The following is a 22548-nucleotide window of genomic DNA, read 5'->3' as shown; positions in this document are numbered from 1 at the left end:
CCATTTCCTTATTATCTGTGGTTTATGATGCATTTGCTCCAGGGACTTTCCCGAGATAAGGCAGGAGCAGATGACTGAGCCACTTGTTGATGTCCACTTGTGTCAAGCCTGTTAAGAATGATTTTTGGGGGGATTTGTTGAATGTGCCAGACTGTCCAGTGAGTGGTGATGATCCCCTGCATCTGCTCTCGAGTTGGCCTCATCCCCTCCTTTGCTCTGTTCTCATTTATCTCTCTTCAGCAGGTGAGCCAGTGATCTGTACTTCTATGATACATAAAACACTTCTTATTTCATGGTAGAATTTGGGGGCTGCTATGAAAACGGATATGTTTTAAGAGTGAATTGAGTCGGAGGTTTAAACTTAAAGCCCCCTTGATTTAGAATCAGAAATTAATATGATGGAGGGAGGGTATAGCTCAGTGGTAGAGTGCATGTCTAGCATGCATGAGGTCCTGGGTTCAATCCCCAATGCCTCCATTTAAAAACAAATAAATAAACCTAATTATGCCCCCCAAAAAAGAAAAAATAAATTAACATGAGGATGAAGCTACAGAGTGATTATTTGTGTCTTCTGAAACTTCCTTCTGTCTTTCTGCAGGAAATTCTAAGGAGAGAAGTTCGGAATCTACTTTGCTTGGCTGGGCTATTACACTCAGATGCTCCTCCTGGCAGCAGTAGTGAGGGTGACTTGCTTTCTGTGTGGATATTTTAATCAAAATAACTGTACCTGTGGGTAACTTGTCTTTATTCCTTCTTACCGTGCTTACTTAACTTAGAATGACATTCTCCAGGAGCATCCATGTTGCTGCAAATGGCCCTATATTGTCAGTTTATATGGCTGAGTAGTATTCCATTGTATAAATATACCACTTCTTTAGCCAGTCATCCGCTGATGGACATTTAGGCTATATCCATGTCTTGGCTACTGTAAATAGTGCTGCTATGAACATTGGGATGCAGGTGTCATCCTGAAGTAGGGTTCCTTCAGGATACATGCCCAGGAGCAGGATTCATAGGTCATATGGCAAGTCTATTCCTAGACATTTGAGGGAACTCAATACTCTTTTCCACAGTGGCTGCACCAAACTGCATTCCCACCAGAAGTGTAGGAGGTTCCCCTTTCTCCACAGCCTCTCTAGCATTTGTCATTTGTGGATTTTTGAATGATGGCCATTATGACTGGTTTGAGGTGATACCTCATTGTTGTTTTGATTTGCATTTCTCTGATAATTAGTGACATTGAGCATTTTTTCATGTGCCCATTGATCATTTGTATGTCTTCCTTGGTGAATTGCTTGTTTAGGTCTTCTGCCCATTTTTGGTTTAGGTTATTTGGTTGTTTCTTATTAAGTCATTTGAGCTGCTTATATATTCTGGAGATCAAGCCTTTGTCAGTTTCATTTGCAAAAATTTTCTCCCATTCTGTAGGTTGTCTTTTTTTTACATATGGTGTCCTTTGCTGTGCAGAAGCTTGTAAGTTTCTTTAGGTCCCATTTGTTTATTCTTGCTTTTATTTCTATTGCTTGGGTAGACTGCCCTAAGGGAACATTTCTGAGATGTATGTCAGATATTTTGCCTGTATTTTCTTCTAGGAGGTTTATTGTATCTTGTCTTATGTTTATCTTGCTGAAGAGACTGTCTTTATTCCATTGTATATTCTTCCCTCCTTTGTCGAAGATTAGTTGACCAAAAGTTTGTGGGTTCATTTCTGGGCTCTCTATTCTGTTCCATTGGTCTATATGTATGTTTTTGTACCAATACCATGCTGTCTTGATGACTGTAACTCTATAGTATTGTCTGAAGTCTGGGAGAGTTATTCCTCCAGGCTCTTTCTTTTTTTTCTTCAGTAATACCCTGGAATTTCTATGTCTTTGATGGTTCCATATAAATTTTATTGTGATTTGTTCTAGTTCTATGAAATATGTCTTGAGTAATTTTACAGGGATTGCATTAAATCTGTATATTGCCCTGGGCAGTGTGACCATTTTAACAATATTGATTCTTGGAATCCAAGAGCATGGGATACCTTTCCATTTTTTAAAGTCTTCTTCAATTACCTTCACCAATGGTTTATAGTTTTCTGTGTATAATTCTCTCACCTCTGTGGTTAGATTTATTCCTAGAAATTTTATTACTTTGGGTGCTATTTTAAAGTGTTTTATTTCTTTACTTCCTTTTTCTGTTGATTCATCATTAGTGTAAAGAAATGCAACTGATTTTTGAACATTAATCTTGTAACCTGCTACCTTGCTAAATTCTTCGATCAGCTCTAGTAGTTTTGGTGTGGACCTTTTAGGGTTTTCTATATATAGTGTCGTGTCATCTGCATGTAGTGACACTTTTACCTCTTCTTTTCCAATTTAGACCCCTTTTACTTCTCTTACTTGCCTGATTGCTATGGTCAGGACTTCCAAGCCTATGTTGAATAGGAGTGGTGATAGTGGCATCCTTGTCTTGTCCCAGAATTTAGTGAGAAGCTTTTGAGGTTTTCACCATTTAGTGCTATGCTGGCTGTAGGTTTGTCATATATAGCTTTCATGATGTTGAGTTATGTTCCCTCAATACCCACTTTGGTGAGAATTTTTATCATAAATGGGTGTTGAATTTTATCAAAAGCTTTTATGCATCTATTGAGATGATCATGTGGTTTTAGTCCTTTCTCTTGTTGATGTGAAGTATTACATTGATTGATTTGTATATGTTAAACCACCTTTGTGTCCCTGAGATGAACCCCATTTGAGCATGTTGTATAATCTTTTTTATGTGCTGTGGAATTCTATTTGCTAGTATTTTGGTAAGGACTTTTTTGCATCTGTGTTCATCAGTGATATTGGTCTGTAATTCCCTTTATTGGTGGTGTCTTTGCCTGGTTTTGGTATCAGGGTGATTGTGGCTTCATAGAATGAGTTTGGGAATATTCCTTCTTTTCAGTCTTCTGGAAGAGTTTGAGAAGGACTGGTAGGAGTACTTCTTTGTATGTGTGGCAGAATTCCCTGGTGAAGCTGTCCAGTTCTGGATTTTATTTGTAGGGATTCTTTTTTTATTGTTAATTCGATTTCATTCCTAGTGATCGGTTTGTTCAAGTGGTCAGTTTCTTCTTGATTCAGTTTTAGTGGACTGTATGTTTCCAGAAACTTGTCCATCTCCTCTAGGTTATCCCTTTTTTTATGTAGTTTTTCATGATATTCTCATATGATATTCTATATTTCTATGTTATTTGTTGTAATTTCTCCATTTTCCTTTCTTATTTTGCAAATTTGTGCTCTCTCTTTTTTCTTCTTTGTGAGTTTGGCCAGAGGTTCTCGATTTTATTTACTCTTTCAAAAAATTGCTTTTGGTTTGATTGATTATTTTCTCTATTACTTTTAATCTCTATTTTATTTATTTCCTCCCAGATCTTAATTATTTCCTTCCTTCTGCTGACTTTTGGGTGTTTTTACTCTTCAGTTTCTAGTTCTTTTAACTGGTGGGTTAGATTTTTTTTATGATATTGTTCTTCTTTTTTGAGGAAGGCCTGTATCACTCTAAACTTTCCTCTTAGCACTGCTTTTGCTTTGTCCCATAAGTTTTTTGTGGTTGTTTTCATTTTCATTTGTCTCAAGGTATTCCTTAATTTCAACTTTGATTTCATCATTGACCCATTTTTTTTTAATACCATGTTGTTTAATCTCTATGCTTTCCTTTTTTTTATGCTTTGTTTCTCTGAAGTTGTTTTCTAGTTTCAATGGCATTGTGGTCAGTAAAGATGCTTGAGATAATTTCTATCTTCTTAAAATTTTTGAGGCTTCTTTTGTGACCAAGTACATGATGAATCCTAGAAAATGTTCCACGCACACTTGAAAAGAATGTATATCCTAATTTGGGGGGTTGTAATGCTCTGAAAATATCCACTAAATCTAATTTTTCTAATGTATCATTTCATTTCTCTGTTGCCTTATTTATTTTTTGTGTGGAAGATCTGTCTAGTGATGTTAAAGTGGTGTTAAAACTTCTGACAATGATTGTATTCCCATCAATTTCCCCATTTATCTCTGTTAGTAGTTGTTTTATGTACTTAGGTGCTCATGTTGGATGCATATATATTAATGATTATAATATCCTCATCTTGTTTTGCTCCTTTAATCATTATAAAATGCCTTTATTTATCTTTCTTTATGGCCCTTGTTTTAAAGTCTATTTTGTCTGAAATCAGAACTGCTACACCTGCTTTTTTGGAGTTTCCATTTGCATGGAATATCCTTTTCCGTCCATTCACTCTCAATCTATATGTGTCCTTCTCCCTAAAGTGTGTCTCTTGTATGCAGTTTATTGAAGTTTCTTGCTTTATTATCCAGTCTGCCACTCTGTCTTTTGACTGGAGCATTTAGTCCATTATCATTTAGAGTAATTAATGATAAATGAGTGTTTATTGCTATTTGAACTTATATTTGCAGTTGATTTCATATTTCTTCTTTGTTCCTTTCTTCTTCCTTTTGTGGTATGGTAATTTTCCTTTGTGTTATCTTGGATTGTATTTAGTTTTTGTTACTCACTTGTAAGTTTTTGGCTTGTGGTTACACTTTTTTGTAAGTCTGTTAACCAATTACTGTGACTGTGTGTACTAAACAGATAGTAATGTAATCTCAAACCCATCCTACCGAGAACAAAAAATTTAAGAAAAAAGAAGAAAAAAAAGATACTCTATATTTTCTTGCTTCCCTCTCCCACTCAATGATTTAGATGTCTTCTTTTACAATTTCATGTTTATTCTATTTGTAATTCATGGTAGTATCATCTTTCCAGTTATAAGCTCTCATTTCTGTATCATCCTGTTTCTTTTTTATTTAGAGTGTACCTTACAATATTTCTTTTAGCATGGGTTTAGTGTTGCTAAAGTCTTTTAGTTTTTCTTCTCTGTGAAATTCATTACCTCTCCCTCTGTTCTAAAGGATAGCCTTGCTGCAGAAAGTATCCTAGGCTGCATCTGTTTTTTCATTCAGGACTTTGAATACATATTTCCACTCCCTTCTGGCCTGTAGTGTTTCTGTAGAGAAATCAGCTGAGAGCCATCTCTTGTAACTCACTCTTTGTTTTTCTCTTGCTGCCTTTAGGATCATTTCTTTATCCTTCAGTCTGGCCATCTTGATTTTGTTGTCTTGGTGTGAGTCTCTTTAGGCTCTTCCTGTTTGGGAACCTCTGAGCCTCCTGTACTTGGGTGTCTGATTCTTTCTTTATGTTTGGGAATTTTTCAGTTATGATTTCTTTAAATACCTTCTCCATCCCCTTTGTTCTTTCTTCCCCTTCTGGAACTCTTATGATGCATAGATTGGCATGCTTTATATTATCCCATAGGTTCCTTATATTGTTTTCATTGTGTTTTATTTTTTTCTCTCAACTGTTCTGATTGTGTGCTTTCTGTTGTCCTGTCTTCTAGGTCACTTATTCGTTCCTCTGCATTATCTAGCATGCGTTGTACTGCCTTTAGGTCAGATCTCATTTCAGCCAATGAATTTACCAATTCTACTTGGCTCTTCTTTATAGCTACTATTTTGTTTTTGACATATTTTATGTCTCTAAACACTATCTCTTTTAATTCCTTCAGTAATTCGATCACTTCTTTTTAGAAATCTTGATCTAATAGGCCATTAATATCTATTTCATTGATCGTTCTTTCAGGGGATTTCTCTTTCTCTTTTAATTGGGAATACTTCCTCTGCTTCTTCAACTGCTCATATCTCTCTGGCACTGTGGCTTAAGGAGTATCAGTTATCTATTGTGGCCCTTAAAGGGGTTTATTTCTTTATCTATCTAAGGCCTATGCTGGAATAAAACTTAAAAACAAGAGAGAGAAATAGAATTTTAAAAGAATGGAGGAAAAGAAGGTTTGAAAACAGTGCATAATCAATAATAGAAGAGCAAGTTGAAGAAGAATAGGAATCGAGTTGAGATGTCTTTTTAAAACCTTAATAAAAAGAAGAAAAAAATCAAAACACAATATTTAAAACCTGTGAATAATCAATAACAGATCAAATCCAAGAGAATTAAAAATGAAATGAAAATTGTAAACATATAGAACTGTTTAAAAAGTAAAGATTAAAAAGCTAATAGAAAATAAAACAGGTATAAAAAGATTTTAAAAACAAAGATGTGTTCTCCTAGAGACTGAACGCTCTTAATGGTTTTATTGAGAGGTCTTTGTGTCTTCGCCCTGTTTCATGAACTCAGCTTGCTCTGTTGGCCCCCTCGTCTGTGCTGCTCACAGTGTCCATTGGCAAGAAGATTGCACCCCTCCAACACTGGGTCAGGTGCTTCTCTCCTTCGCGGTGGGCGGGTGGGTCACTCCCCGTCCGGATGCCACAGTCAGTGCTGTGTCAGTTGCTCCATAGGTGGGCTCAGCTTCAAGAATAACAGGTTTATGGAGATATAATTCACATACCATAAAATGCAGCCTTTGAAAGTGTGCATTAGGGTTTTATGTACATTTCAGGGTTGTGTAGCCATCACCCCCAAAAGGAACCAGTACCCTTTAGTAAGTCAGTCCCTAACCTTCCTTTCCCTTAGCCCTCAACAGCCACCACTCTACTTTCTGCCTCTATGGGTTTGCCAGTTGTAGGCATTTCATATAAGTAGAACCATACAGTATGCTGCCTTTTTTGATTATCGTCTTTCATTTAGTGTGACGTTGTCAAGGCTCATCCATCGTGTAGCATATATCAATACCCAAATTCCTTTTTGTATTCATATAATATGCCATAGTTATAAATACACCACATTGCTTATCCATCCATCAGTTGATGATGAATAATTCTGCTGTAAATGCTCATGGACAAGTTTTTGTGTGAACACATTTTCACTTCTCTTCAGGATATATCAAAAAATGGAATTGCTGGGATGTATTCTACTTTTAAATTTTTGAGGAATTGCTAATATAGCTTTTAAAGTGACTGAAGCATTGTATATTTCCAGAAATAATGTATGAGGAGTCCAGTTTCTCCACATCCTCAACTACACTTTTTATAACTGGGTTTATAAATTCATATTTATATATCATATATCATATATATTTGTCATCCTAGTTGGTATGAAGTGGTATGTCATTGTGATTTTGATTTCTGTTTCCCTAATGCCTACTGATGTTGAACATCTTTTTATGTGCTTAGTTCCCATTCGTATGTCTGCTTTGGAGAAACACCTATTCAAATTCTTTGCCCATTTTAATTATATTTGTCTTTGTATTGTCATGTTTTAAGTCTTCTTTGTCTATTCTGGATAAAAGTCCCTTATCAGGGAAAATTTTGGAAATATTTTCATCCATCCTGTGTATTGTCTTCTTACTTTCTTCATGAAGTCCTTTGAAGCACAGAAGTTTTTAATTTTACTGAAGTCCAGTTTACTTGATTTTTTCCTTTTGTTGTTTGTGCTTTTGGTGTCATATATTACAAGTATTTGTAATCCAAAATCCTGAAGATTTTCTCATTGTTCATTTTCTAAATGTTTTATAGTTTCAGGTCTGTGATTTATTTTGAGTTAATTTCCATAAATGGTGTTAAGATAAAAGTTCAGTTTTCTTTCTTTTCAGATGTATGTACAGGTGTCCCAGCATCATTTTTGTAAAGATTATTTTTCCCCATTGGATTGTCATGGCACCTTTGTCAAAAATTATATGGCTGTGTGTAAGACTTTGTTTATGGTCTCTTAGTTCTTTTCTCTCAATCTATTTTTCTGTCCTTTCTGCAAGTATCACACTGTATGGATCACAGTTTTGTTAGTGAGTTTTGAATTTGGAAACTTCAAAACTTTGTTCTTTTTCAAGATTGTTTTGACTATTTTGGGTATCTTGCATTTCCATATTAGTTTTAGGATCAGCTTGTTCATTTCTGCCAAAAAGCCAGAGCTGCATTGAATGTATAGGTCATTTTGAGGACAATGGCCATCCTAACAATAATAAGGCTTCTGATCCATGAACACAGAAGAGCTTTCCATTTATTTTAGGTCATTTTTAAATTCTATCACTAGTATTTTAGTTTTCAATATACATGTTTCAGATATTTTTCTCAGTATTCCACATATTTTTCTTAATATTACTAATTATTTTATTCTTTTTGATGCTATTGTAAATGAAAAGGTTTCCTTCATTTTATTTTTAGATTATTCACTGCTGTTGAATAGAAATGTAATTAATTTTTATATATTCATTTGTGTCTTACAATTTTGGTCAGACTGGGTTATTAATTCTAAGAGGATTTTTTTTTCTTTTCTCTCTATTTTTACTTTGTGGATTCCTTGTGATTTCAATATATAATATCATGCCATTTGGAATCAAAACAGTTTTATTTCTTTCTTTCTAATCTAGAGGCTTTATTTTCTTTGTCTGATTGATTTGACTAGAACTTCTAGTACAATGTTGATTTTGGGAGGGAATAATTCAGTGCTTCTGCATTATGTATGATCTTTGCTTCAGGTTTTTCATAGATGTTCTCTGTCAAGTTGAGGAAGTTCTCTTCTATTCCTAGTTTTTATCCATTATTCTATTAATATGGTGTATTACATGAATTGACTTTTGTATGTTGTACTGCCTTTGCATACCTGGATACATCCCACTTAATAGTGGTCTATTTTATATGTTACTGTTTTGGATTTGCTTGTATTCTGTTGAGGATTTTTGCATTTATATTCATAAGAGATAGTCTTTAGTTTTCTTGTGATGCCTTTGTCTGGTTTTCGTATCAGTGTGATACTAGTCTCATTGAATGAATTGGGAAGTGTGCCCACCTCTTTATTTTCAGACGAATTTGTGAAGCATTTTTTGTTTGTTTTTGTTTTAGTTTTTTCTTTAAGTACTTGATGGAATTCACCAGTAAAGCCATACGGGCCTAGCATTTCTTTGTGTGAATGTTTTGGATTGCTATTTCAGTCACTACTTACTGTAGGATTATTTGAGTTTTCTCTTTCTCCTTGAATTAGCTTCAGTCATTTATGTCCTTCTAGGAATTTATCCATTTCATCTAGATTATCTCATTTATTGGCTATAGAATTATCCATGGTATTCCCTTATATTCCTTGTTATTTTTGTAAGGGCAGTAGTGACATCCTTCCTTTCATTTCTCATTTTAGTAATTTGAATCTTCTCTCTTTTTTTTTCAGTATTAGATAAAATTTGTCAATTTTATTGATCTTTTCAAAGAACCAACTATTCCTTTTGTTGATTATTCTCTGTTGTTCATCTATTGTCTATTCCATTTATTTCTGCCTTTAGTATTTTGATTAGAATGTTTAATTCATTTATATTAATGTAATTTCTTATCAGATTGAAGTTACAACTGCTGTCTACTTTGTATATGTCTTTTTTTCCCATTCCTCTATTACTACACATTTTTGTACATAGTAAGCATTTTCAAGTGTGCCATTTTAATTTGTTTATTTTATCTTTTTCTTCTCCTCCTCCTACTCTTCCTCCTCCTCCTTCTCTTCCATTGCCCTGGAGAGTAAAATTAACATCTTGTTTTAAAGCAATCTAGTTCACATGAATACCAACTTAATTTCAACAGTACACAAAAACTTTGCTTTGGTATCAGTCTTTTCCCTCCCCCTCCTCATGCTGTCATTTTCATACAAATTGCACCTTTATACATTTATAAGCTCATCTACACAGTTTCATAAGTATTGTTTTATGCAGTTGTCCTTTACATCAAATAGAACAAAACATTTACATGTAATGCCCGATTTATACTGTTTTATTTTTTTACTCATGTAGTAGTGCTCTTTATTTTTCAGGCGAGTGTCCTTTCATTTACACCTGCTGGACTATCCTTAGTATTTCTTGTAGGGCAGGCCTGCTAGCAATGGATTCTTTCAGATTTTGTTTTTGTAGGAGTGTCTTAATTTCTCCTTTAATTTTTTTAAAGAATCATTTTGCTGGCTATAAAATACTTGGTGACAGTCTTTTCCTTTTATCTCTTTGATGATACCATCCACTGCCTTCTGGTCTCCATGGTTTTTGATGAGAAATCAACTGTCTTACTGAGGAGCCTTTCTATATGTTGAGCCACTTTTCTCTTTCGGCTGTCAAGATACTTTATTCTTGTCTTTTGACACACTGAATCTGATGTGCCTATTTTAGATGTCTCTAAGTTTATACCACATGGAGTTTGTTGAGCTGCTGGGATGTACAAATTAATATTTTCATCAAATTTGGGAAGTTTTCAGCCATTATTTCTTTATATATTCTTTCTGCCCCTTTTTTTCTCTCCCTCCTTCTGGCGCTCCCATTATGTGTGTATTGGTATTGTTGATGGTGTCCCACCTATCTCTGACACAGTGTTCATTTTTTTTTCATTCATTTTTCTTTCTGTTCCACAGACAGGGAAATCTCAGTAGTTTTAATTTAACTGACTTTTTCTTCAACAAGTTCATATCTACAGAGAAACCACTTATTGAAGTTTTTATTTTAGTCATTATATTTGTATCTCTAGAATTTCTAGTTGGTTTTTATTATAAATTTTATTTATTGTTATTCTCTGTACAATGAGATGAGCACATAATTTAATCCTTTAGGCATGGTTTCTGTTAGTTTTTTGAACATATGTGTAATTGCTTATTTATGTCTTTGTCTAGTAAGTCCAGTGTCTGGGCTACCTCAGGGAGTTTCTGTTGACTACTTTTTCCCCGTCTGTTATGACCAAACTTTTCTGTTTCTTTGTACATCTTGTAATTTTCTGTTGAAAGCTGGACATTTAAAATATTACAATGTGGCAGATCTGAAAGCCTGATTTTCCTCATCTCCAGGGTTTATCGTTGCTTTCATTGTCATTGCTGCTGCTGCTATTTATTTAGTTACTTTCCTGAACAAATTCTGTAAAGTCTGTTTTCTTTATCATGCATGACCATGAGATCAGTGTGTGTGAAGAAAGCCTAGTTGTCATCACTGTAGTAATGATTGGACAGTGATTTCTTTCAATGCCTGGAGACAATCGTTTGAGCTGTTGCCAGGTGGCTGTGTGTCCACGTGCTGAGGGATGCCCTCAGCACCGGCATGCAGTCAGCAGCTCTTCCGTATCCTTTAGTTCTTGCTTATGCAGAACCTCAAGTTCAGCCAGAGTTGAAGGCTTAGGATTTTCTCAGATCTTTCCTTGCCATGTGCCACACATGTATATTGCCTTCTACAATTCTCAGAATTTTTTGGAGCTTTTTAACCCTACCTTCACCCCCAGAACGTCTCATTAATCAATTTTGCCTTCTAAGTTTCCTAGTCAGCACGTAGTTAGCCTCTACTGGTCCCACTGCCTCAGGCAGTTGTAATGTTAGATACTCACTGCTGATTGTTTCCCACACACACTCTGGGGACAGGCTGTTTGCACAGCATGAGTTTGTGACAGGTCACATAGTGACAGCTCTCTGGGGGCGGATTTTTTGGGTAACTTTAAATCACTTCTGCTCCTACCTTGATTGTGAGACTATTGCTTATAAAGGCCACCATTTAGGTGAGGATACAGGGATGGGGTAGATCAAGTTACAATGCCTCAAAACTCACTGTCTTTATGGAGATTTAGCTGGGTTTTTTTTCTCAAATAAAGACTCCCCGAATTGCTGGAAGTGTTGGTTTAATTTCCAGAGTTCTACAGAGGTTAATTTTGACAAATTTTACAAAGCCATTGTCATTGCTTCATAGAGGAGTAAGTTTTCCAAGATGTTTACTCAGATAGTCTAGAAGTGTATCCCATTTGCATTTGTGTTTAACTGAGTTACTTGCAAGACTAACTAATTCTACAGCTCCAGCCCCATTCACATAAGAGTCCACCTGCATGGATTCTCCTACAGCAGTGTACAACCTGTTGTCAGATTGTTGTTTTTCTTATTAAAGTGTAGGGGTTTTTAAAAATATGCTCATGAATAGCCTTTTGTCATTGTTACACGTTACAAAACTTCCACTAGTCTGTAGCTATTTTTTCCCCTCACTTATCGTTGCTTTAATGAAGTTCTCACTTTTAAGGATTTTCAGTAAAGCAGTTTGTGGATGCTGATCACACGGGTGAGGCATTTAACTACTGTCTAAACCTCAGTCTTTGCTCTGATTCACTGTCTGGAACATCTGAACACATCTACTGAACCCCATATACCAATGGATGCTGACAGACCTAATTAAAAAAATGCTTTTTAAGTAAAGCAAAAAATATTAACTTTGACACTGGAAACGACAAATCTCAAATTTCCTAGCTGATCTTGCTTTCTGTGATCATGAGCTACATCATGTTTTTAGAGCCGACAGGCATATTGACCTACTGATTTTATTTCATCGGATTTTAGAATGCAGAACACATTTCAGGCCCACTTATAGTACCATATGTGTATCTTAAATGATATGTACATATGATGATGTCTTTATTATAAGTACCTTATTTTATTTTAAGTACCTACTGCTGTGCATCTCATTAAGGAAAGCTTGAAACTGCAGTACTGAAATTTTTCATACCACCATCATCCCATAGCATCTCTTTTCCACTTATATGTTGTGTGGCAGAATATTTTTCTGCTCCCTAGAAATGATCAATGTTGAAGGGGAAAAAAAACCCCTCCTCAAATAAATATACTCCAAATCACACACTTATCTGAACGATGGCCACCATTTTAGTCCATAGTCCACACCAATCCATCTAATCATACTGACTCAGAATACTCAACATAGACAATCCACCCCTGAATTCAGGGTCCTCAACACACGTTCTATCCCCTCCCCATTCCTTGTTGACTCTGACCTACTTTTGTCCAACGTGTCCTGCCAGTCTCTTTGCTACTTGACTGCACTTTTTAATTTTTACCTTTGAGTTCCAGGCTGCGCCTAGTGATTTCCAGAGAAACGCCAGACACTTGGCTCATCAGGAGGGGCGGTGAGGATTTCAGAAAGCTGTTAAACTAACTCACTTTCAGATAGTGAGTGGCTGTTGTGCGCATTCCTTCTAGATCTCTGCCATGCCGGCTGCATCCACCCCAGCAAAATAACGTAGCTCCTCCAACCACCTCTGCCTCCATTCATCTGGGTTTCTGCTTTCAGTGACACTCAGATGCTGCTGAAGGGCAATATATATATATATTTTTTAATTGAAGTATAGTCAGTTACAATGTGTCAATTTCTGATGTACAGCGCAATGTTCCAGTCCTTCATATTCACATATATATGTATGAATTCCTTTTCATATTTTTTTACTAAAGTTTATTACAAGATATTAAATATTGTTCCCTGTGCTATACAGAAGAAATTTAGTTTTTTAGCTATTTTTATATATAGTAGTTAATATATGCAAATCTCAGTCTCTGATGGGCATTTTTAAAGCCACATCTGGAACCCTTGTTGCAGAAGTGTCTGAGAAATATATTTTCGACCTCATAGACTTTTGGTTAGGAAGTTGGAATAAAGGCTGACCTGGCTCACCTAACTTGTCTGCCTTTGTGAGTAAAGAGGTCTGGAGTTTCAAGTCCCAATGAAATGTCCCGGCCCTTCAGTAGCAAACTCTTAAAGCAACCAAAATGCTCCCGTCTACCAGAGCATGACTTGTCCTTAGACACTGCTGGACATAACCACCGATGTTGTCTAAGGCATCGTCTTCATCTGGTGCACACTTTCTTTAGATGTGTAATATCCTGATTAACAGGACAAGCTAGTTTGGATTCCCAAGGCCACAGGCAGCCTTCTGCCTGACTTTGGAGTATATATAGTCCTCTCTCAGATCAGCTAGAGCTGTCTGGTGTGTGCTTTCCCAGAGAATGTGGGTGCAGTGCTCCCCACCAGAGTCCTACCAGTTGTTTTATTGCAGGAAGAGAGAGAGTAAAGGAGACAGAACAGGAAGTTCTTGTCCAGCCTCAAACACAGTCACCCCCGTCCAGGGCTCTTGCTCTGGGACACACAGCAGTGCAGGTCAGCAGCGATGTGGCCCCGGTGTACTCCAAAACATGGTGTGGTTTTACTGGGCTATCTGTGTCTTTCATGGGCCCTGCAAAGTTCTCGGCTTTGTGAAATGGGGAACTAAGGAACTCCCACCCATGGCTGTAACTCCCAGGGTTTGCACCCTTACGGGTTTTGAGGATTTGCTGGCAACTCATTCTTTTTCACTGGGTCATTTCTCGGTTACACCTGCAATCCTGTGACTTCCTTATCAGAACTGCTCCTTACGTTCGGGATTTAGTGAAAGATGCCATTTTAGCCTGTAAGTTCATGTTCAGGGAGGAGGAGGAAGAAGCATAGATCAGAATTGCTGTTTTGCTTTTTTTTATTATTGTTTTCATAAGCCGTCTCCTGTTGTCGAATGGACACTGAGCAAATGAATGACTGTTACACTCCCATTTGAAAGATGAGAAAAACGACACTCAGGGAGAGGAGGCAAACTTCCTGAGTTTCCAAAGACCAAAAGGGATGAGCACAGAATAAGATCCCTGCAAATTTCTTGTCTGTCATTCGCCTTTAGGTCAATGACAGAGTGCCGTGTGTAGTAGTAAAGTTGTAACGTGCTTTTAAAAGGGTGCAGATGTTCTTGTTTTGTTTATAAAATCACAGTGTTTTGTCTGAGACTCTGAAAAAGAGAAATGGGTTAGTAAATGTTGGTTTCTCATCCTTGGTCCTTCCTCCCCTTCACAGATATGGACCCTTCCATCTGTAGCAGGAATAAGACAGCCCCAGCCTTGCCGTCTCATGAGATCAGTACTCATTCATTTCATTCCTGCCCACCAGTAGGTGATAAAGCACAGCGAGATTTTCATGTCCTGCTTCACTGATTCTTGTGAAATTAGGTGTTTGAAAAGGGAAGCTGCTTTTTTTTAATATAAAGTGCAGTAATTTTCCTAGCAGAGAAGGAAATTGAGGATTTTCTTCATTGAAAATCAATAGAGATTTCAAGAGCATCTGTATTTCTGATGCATAGATTAAAATGACAAAATCTAGAGGGATTACCGAAACACAAGGAAGATACCAAAAGTGTCTTTAAAGAGCTTTTCTAAGACTGGGCTTTTAAAGAGACTGTTAGTTGACAGAGACCCTCTTCTCATCCATAGTCCCTCTCCTTAGGTTGGAAAGGGCCAGCGCTTCCCATGTGTGCAGTTCTGGTGCTTCAAGTGAGTTGTAGGGTAGGGCGGTGCACGTGGTGCTCCCTTCAGTTTGTCCATCCTAAGTAACCCCTGGCAGTCAGAGGGCGAGTGTTTTGCAACAACGTGAACCATTCACCATGCTCTCCGTGGTGTGTACTCATCTCAGCTCATCCAGGCTCAGGTGATGGCAGAGCAGAGAGTGGTGGCAAGAGGTCAGCCATGAGTAGCAGGAAGCAACTGGAGTCAGCTGGGGCCCAAGTGGCTAGGAGTTCCAGGTTGAATTCCCAGGACTTCCCACAGCTCATTCATTCAGCTAATACTTCTCCAGCACCTGTCATGTGCTGGTGCTTCATTGTGAACAGAACCAAATCCCTGTCCTCATGAAGATGACGTTCTAGTGGACATAAGAAATGATAAACGCAGAAGCAGATCCAGGTCAGGACACATGAGTGCTGTCTACTTTGGAGTGCACAAGGTGAGATCCTTTGGGAAGGAATGTATGATACAGGAAAATGTGGGGGAGAGGATGGCCGTATCCCAGGTCTTATTTGGGTCCCTGAGATGCACCTCGTGATGTGTGGGTCCTTGGTTTGCACAGGAACGAATCCAAGAGAGAGCCACAATTCAGTAAATGTAGATTTATTCAGAGAGATATATACTCCACAGACAGAGTGGGCTGTTTCAGAAGGCAACAGAAAGGCCATGAGGCGTGAGGGTTGGGTGCTCCAGTTTAAAGGAAAAGTAGATACACACTCCACAGACATAGTGTGGGCTGTCTCCCTCAGCAGAGAGAGCAGCCACGAGGTGTGGTTGTTAGTTTTTATGCACTCAGTATCTTCATATGCTAATAAGTGGGAGGAATATTCCAACCACTTTGGGGAAGGTGTTGCGATTACCAGAAATTGGGCCACCACTCACCCTTTGACCTTTCATGGTCAGCCTTGAACCTGTCCTGGCACCTGTAGGAGTGCCATTTAGCATCCTGCTGTATTTCAGTGAGTGTGTATTGAAGCTCAAGTTCTACTGGGAGTTGACTTTTCCACCGTCTCGGTGCTAATGGCTGTGCCAGTCTTTTAATGGCTGTGCCCTGCCCCCTTCCCTCCTGTCTCATGAAGGAGCTCTGGACTGATTGCACAATTGCAGAGCAGGGGACAGAGTGGAAAGAACTTTATAAGTGGAAGGTGGAAGGCAGTGTTGGTAGTAGAATTCTCAAGTCAATTATAAAGTAAGGGTCTTCTGTTTGCTGGGATTACCTGGTGTCACATTAGGGAGCTGTGAGCCTTGGGGACTTCAGTGAGTGGGTGGCTCACTGTATATACTGTGTTGCTTCTTAGGCGGCTCGAGAACAGTTGGCTTATATGTGACCCATTCACTCAAGCAGGGGTCTTTTTGGGGATTTTCTGCACTTGAGGCTAACATGGGTCACATGGGGGGGCAGGACCGGCCAGTCACAGCTTGGTCCACAGTCACCTAGTGCCCTCGTGGCTTTCATCCCATGGATGTGTCACCTCCCTCTCAATGGGGACAAGGTCAAAAGTGGTGGGGCAGCTTCTCAGTGGCGAAGGCATTGCTCTCCAGACCCAACACTCAACAGCATGGACCCCTGGTTTTGGCTACAGTCTTAGCTAGATGAGGCTGTTGAGTAGCTGAGCTCATGAGACGTGGGTGCCATGCTTCCACCCTCACCAAGAGCTCTACTTTTGAAGATTCTGATCAGACAGCCACAAATACTCCCTAGCCCATAAACAAGGAACAGTCCCTTTCACTCGGGGTAGGGCACACAGAAGGAGAACGGATCATCCCGAGAGCAGGAGAGGCCAAATCAGTCCTGCCCTCAGGGGTCTGAGAGACGAGCCAGCTCAGTTCCTCTTACTAGTGGTTTACTTGGAGGATCTGGGGTATTTTGGTGACCTGCAAGTGTCAGGAAATAGTACACGAGGGCTTTGTAGAATTTCTGGTCCGGTGTTAACTCACCCCATTGTAGCTGTCGTGCAAGGAAACAAAACTTGGTGGACAACAGGCCATGGCCTCTGCTCCCTGGTGGAGCCAGGAGATTACAATGTTAAGAACGACTGCAGGGGCATCATTTCTATGTTGAGAGGCCAGATGGCCTTACATATCTCTCATGCTGGATGCCTAAGTTGCAAAGGGAAACTGGATTTCATCCAGCTCTCCAGCCAAGGAGGAGACCACAAGTGGCCTCCCCCACCAACTGTGAGCTCTTTGCCTCCACTGACAGCAGCATGTATAGCAAAAAGCTGGGCTGCCACCTGCGTTTCCGTGTAAACATCCGAGTAGCCACAACAATGGCCTCGTGAGCGATGGTGTGCCCAAGGAAGCGCTATGTGGGGCAGAGGGAGGAGTGCCGGGGTCAGACACCGGGAGGGCAGGCAGGCAGTGAGGACATCTGTGCAGCGCAGATGCCATGGAACTGAGCCAAAGGGAGGCTGGTTTTGGAGCAGGGAGCCTGGGCAGTGCCATGTTGTTCGTAAGAAGATCCTGGGCTCTGGATCCAAGAAGTCATTGGCTTGATTCCTGACCTCAACCCTCATCTTGGGCAAATGTTTGAAGCTTTCTGTGCCTCTGTTTCTTGGTGTCCCAGTTGGGGACAATAGTAGCAATTACTTCTGAGAGTCAGGAGCGCCTTTATAGATGTCATTTCATTACGCTCACATCAGCCCACAAGCACGGTGCTTGGTCCCCCGTTTTACACGTGGCAGACGAGTAACTTTTAATCAGTAATCACGCAGCTAATAATGGTCATAATCAGCATTTGAATTTGATCCCTGTGTCCAGATAATTTCTATTCTCACTCAGTATTACTGGAAAACTAGTAAAGTCAGAACAAACACTGCTGGGAAGTGGGTGCTTGAAACATGTTTGTCATCTTTGCCATTGGGGAGTGTTGAGTTCACATTCCTCACAGCACTTCTGAGGCTCCCTGCGTCTCCGGCTGCCCCTGGTGGGGTCTACAGGGCTCTGGGCAGCTTCTCCTTGTTCTCTAACCCCAAGGCTCTCTGCTCTCTGCAGGTTGATTCTCAACCCTGACTGCTCGGTAGAGCTAGTGTCTAAAAACAAAAAAATGTGGGGAGGGTACGGCTCAGTGGTAGAGCACGTGCTTAGCATGCAAGAGGTCCTGGGTTCAATTCCCAGTACCTCCATTAAAATAAATAATGCTCAATACTCCCCACAAAAAGAAAAGAAGTATTTAAAAAATAATAAACAGTACAAAGGCCCCACTCCAGGCTGTGGTGCACTATTTTTTAAAGGCTCCCAAATGCATCCCATATGCAGGAGGGTGAGAGCTATCCCTATACACTTCTTGTGAGCTTGTCCACTCACACCCATTAGCCTCTTGAAACAGTAAAACTACTTGGCTCAGCCTAGAACTTTCTCCCGATTTCTAGAGTTTTATTTTCCTACTGCACATCTCTCCTGGAGCCCACAGGAACTCAGCCAGAACTGAATCAGTTGTCTCCTCTCATGACTTGCCCCTCTTCCTGCCCTTCTTTTTTTTTTAACATTTTTTATTCATTTATAATCATTTTACAATGTTGTGTCAAATTCCAGTGTTCAGCACAATTTTTCAGTCATTCATGGACATATACACACTCATTGGCACAATTTTTCTCTGTGATTTATCATAACATTTTGTGTATATTTCCCTGTGCTATACAGTGTAATGTCGTTTATCTAGTCTACAATTTTGAAATCCCAGTCTATCCCTTTCCACCGTCTAACCCCCTGGTAAACACAAGTCTGTATTCTCTGTCCATGAGTCTATTTCTGTCCTGTATTTATGCTTTGTTTTTGTTTGTTTGTTTGTTTTTGTTTTTTAGATTCCACATAATAGCGATCTCATATGGTATTTTTCTTTCTCTTTCTGGCTTACTTCACTTAGAATGACATTCTCCAGGAGCATCCATGTTGCTGCAAATGATATTATGTTGTCGGTTTTTATGGCTGAGTAGTATTCCATTGTATAAATATACCACATCTTCTTTATCCAGTCACCTGTTGATGGACATTTAGGCTGTTTCCATGTTTTGGCTATTGTAAATAGTGCTGCTATGAACATTGGAGTGCAGGTGTCATCCTGAAGTAGATTTCCTTCTGGATTCAAGCCCAGGAGCAGAATTCCTGGGTCATATGGTAAGTCTATTCCTAGTCTTTTGAGGAATCTCCACACTGTTTTCCACAGTGGCTGCACCAAACTGCATTCCCACCAGCAGTGTAGGAGGGTCCCCCTTTCTCCACAGCCTCTCCAGCATTTGTCATTTGTGGATTTTTGAATGACGGCCATTCTGACTGGTGTGAGGTGATACCTCATTGTAGTTTTGATTTGCATTTCTCTGATGATTAGTGATATTGAGCATTTTTTCATGTGCTTTTTGATCATTTGAATGTCTTCCTTGGAGAATTGCTTGTTTAGGTCTTCTGCCCACTTTTGGATTGGGTTGTTTATTTTTCTCTTATTGAGTTGTATGAGCTGCTTATATATTTTGGAGATCAAGCCTTTGTCGGTTTCACTTGCAAAAATTTTCTCCCATTCCGTAGGTTTTCTTCTTGTTTTATTTCTGGTTTCCTTTGCTCTGAAGAAGCTTGTAAGTTTCATTAGGTCCCATTTGTTTATTCTTGCTTTTATTTCTTCTAGGAGAAAATTTTTGAAATGTATGTCAGATAATGTTTTGCCTATGTTTTCCTCTAGGAGGTTCTTGCCCTTCTTATTTCAGGGAATGGCACTATAATTTAGACACTGCCAAAGCCAGAAAGCTGGCCGGCATCTTTGACCTCTTCCTGCCCTTCCATCACACCTGTGGCCAATCCGTCCACCTGCTGAAATGTTTTCTTCTCTCTCCTCCTGGCAGGGCCTCAGCAGGCCTTCACATGAACCTGCCAATAGTCCTCCCTGCCTCTATCTTGTCTCTTTCTAGATCACTTTGCATGTCTCCTCTACCTTGGAGGCACACAGAGTCCTTTGTGATGTGCCCCTGTGATCTCTCCACCTGGTTGCCTCACCTGCCTCCCACACCCTGTGCTCGCTTCTAGACTATTTGCAGTTCCTGGAAGGGACCTGGCTCTCTTTGGCCTCCCTCCTTTGCATGTGCAGCTCCCCAGGGAGAAATGGCCTTAACATTATAAGTTCACCTGATCAATTCTAGGGCATCTCAGAGCTCACCACAGTGGTTCTCTCCTCTGGGAGAGCCTTGGCTACAGTTCCGGCTCCCTGCCCCGAGCACCCTCTGCTGACTGTTATCCAAGCCCTCTTAACACGCCTCCTCAGCCATCATTTCACAATGAGTCCTGTGCACCTAGGAGCTCCCGGAAGCAGGGACTGTGTCTTTTTCCTCTTTATTCTCAGAGCATTGTAGAGACTCAGGTACAATGGTGGAGGACACAGTGGTTATTCTGCAATTTCTCTAGAGTTGGGGCCTAGGGGTAACAGTCTGGTGGGAAGAAGGGCTTAGGGGATTCACCCTGAAGCCACATTTTCAATTAACATTTCATGTTGTTTTTGTCTACTATTTAAAGTTACGAGTCTTAAAACACAATGACGATTTCTAAAAATTACATTACCGATGATTGAGAAAAATGGCAGTTTTCCATATTTAAGAATATTATTTTAAGTTTGTGTGACTGGGGTGGTGGAAAATAGAAATGCAGGGGCTACTAAAGCATTCTCATCCCCTTCCCCACCCTCAGGTCCTTCGGACAGAAGAGACAGAGGGATGTGAGGAGAAGGCTTGGATGGTGAACCGTGCAGTGCTTTTAAATTGTGACAGTTACTTGTGCTTTTTTTTTACTTTTTTTTTAATGGAGGTAATGGGGCTTGAACCCAGGACCTTGTACATGCTTAGCACGTGCTCTATCACTGAGCTATACCCACCCTTCCCCCCGATATTTGTGTTTTTAGTGGGCATAATGTGCTGGTAGCAGGTACTTTAGCATCAGATACAGTCACCTGCCTCTGACCATCACGTTAATACCTTTCCCTTGAGCTAGAGAGCTAGTCTGTTTCCAAACGTTCAATAAATTATCTACATTTTCTTTTTTCTTAAACAAAAGGTATTAACTCATTTTTTTCTTTAGTATCGCCTATAAATAAAATGTGATTTTATTAACCATTTACCAAAGTGTTAAGTGTAATAAATATTAAGTACAGATTTCTGAAGCATCAGGCATCACTGAAGATCCACATTCTGCTGTTCTGTCTCTCTGTTAGTCACCTTACTTTTGGAGTTCTGGAAGCGGTGCCAGGCAGAACTTGAGTACAAATGGGAGACGGTTGAGCAGGAAGAACAAGTCTGGCCAGAATAGGAGGCGAGGTGTCCCCACGTGGAGATAGATGAGATTACCCAGGAAAAGCGGGCGCTGTTTAGATGCACTTTATTCTGTTTACTTCTGGACTTGTCAGCCTTGGCTGCGTGTTGGAATCACCAGGGGACCTTAAAAAATGTTGGTGCCTGGGTTCCATCACTGCAAACTCTGATTGTACTTAGTGGCCTGGGGGCGCATTCTGGCATAGGGAAGTTTTTAAAGCTCCTCTGGTTATTCTAATGTGCAGCCAAGTTGAAGGAGCACTGCCTGGAATGGTGGACACAGAAGAGAAGTGAGGTCCTTCCTTCATAATAACAGTAAAAAGGGGGAAAAGAAAAAGACTGGTATAAGTGTATATGAAAAGAGGCATTGATTTGTATCCTTTCATGACACCAATAAAAAATGCAAAATATAAATTAGCTGCAATGACATAGATGTAGAAGGAAAGACAAATTGGTTTTTATAGTTGACTCCCATTTTTTTAAATGCGCCTTCATTATTGTGGCCTCCTTTTCATCATAGACTAGGTGCCCCTTTGTCTTGAACTAAGTCCCGGTCACTGCTCCCCCTTCCTACTGGGATGTGCACAAAGCAGCATGGCTCTCATCCTAAAGTCAGAGAAAGGGTAGAAGAAGCAGGGAAACATTTGTTGAGGTGCCATCAGTGTTTGAGCAGTGTTTGAGCTAGTCATTTTACATAACTGGAAATGTAAATTTATTGCTGCCACTCCTGCTGCAAAATTAAAAAAATAAAACTGTATATCTTTGTATCAACATTCCAGAGCTATGAAAAGATGATTTTTGAGTCATTTGTATTATTGCTTCTTTCCATCAGCTGAGATAATTTAGAGCTGATGGTGCTTGCAGTCAGCAGCAGCAGGACAGTAGGTTGTGAGAATGAATAACTCTTGGGAAAAAAATGCTTTTACTAGGAGTATCTGAAAATGTCTCCAAATATAGATTTAATAAATTGAATCACAGATCTACAGAATGTTGGCACTGAAAAGATATGGAGGGAGCAGGTCAAACTCCTCTTTTTATAAATGGAAAAAAATGAGGTTCAGCTACCAATAGAAAGTGACATTTGTCTTTTACAATGTAATAAGCTTCTAATAATCCCCATTATGAATAGTTCCCATTGTTTACAACTGAAGATGGGGGTAAAAGCATATGTTGGTGA

General features: G+C 39.3%; 1 long non-coding RNA gene across 1 annotated transcript in view; it reads left to right on the top strand.

Moving 5' to 3' along the window:
- Nucleotides 1-22548, top strand: part of LOC140694987 (uncharacterized) — a 36994-nt gene that overhangs the window by 7243 nt on the left and 7203 nt on the right. Inside the window, exon 3 of the long non-coding RNA XR_012070645.1 lies at nt 599-683. This is a non-coding gene — a long non-coding RNA (uncharacterized lncRNA). The remainder of the gene's footprint in view (nt 1-598; nt 684-22548) is intronic.

The sequence above is a fragment of the Vicugna pacos genome, unplaced genomic scaffold, assembly GCF_048564905.1.
Source record: "Vicugna pacos unplaced genomic scaffold, VicPac4 scaffold_116, whole genome shotgun sequence".
NCBI classification, from domain to species: domain Eukaryota; kingdom Metazoa; phylum Chordata; class Mammalia; order Artiodactyla; family Camelidae; genus Vicugna; species Vicugna pacos.
The sequence above is the reverse complement of the archived record's forward strand: the minus strand, read 5'-3'. Positions and strand labels throughout refer to the sequence as shown.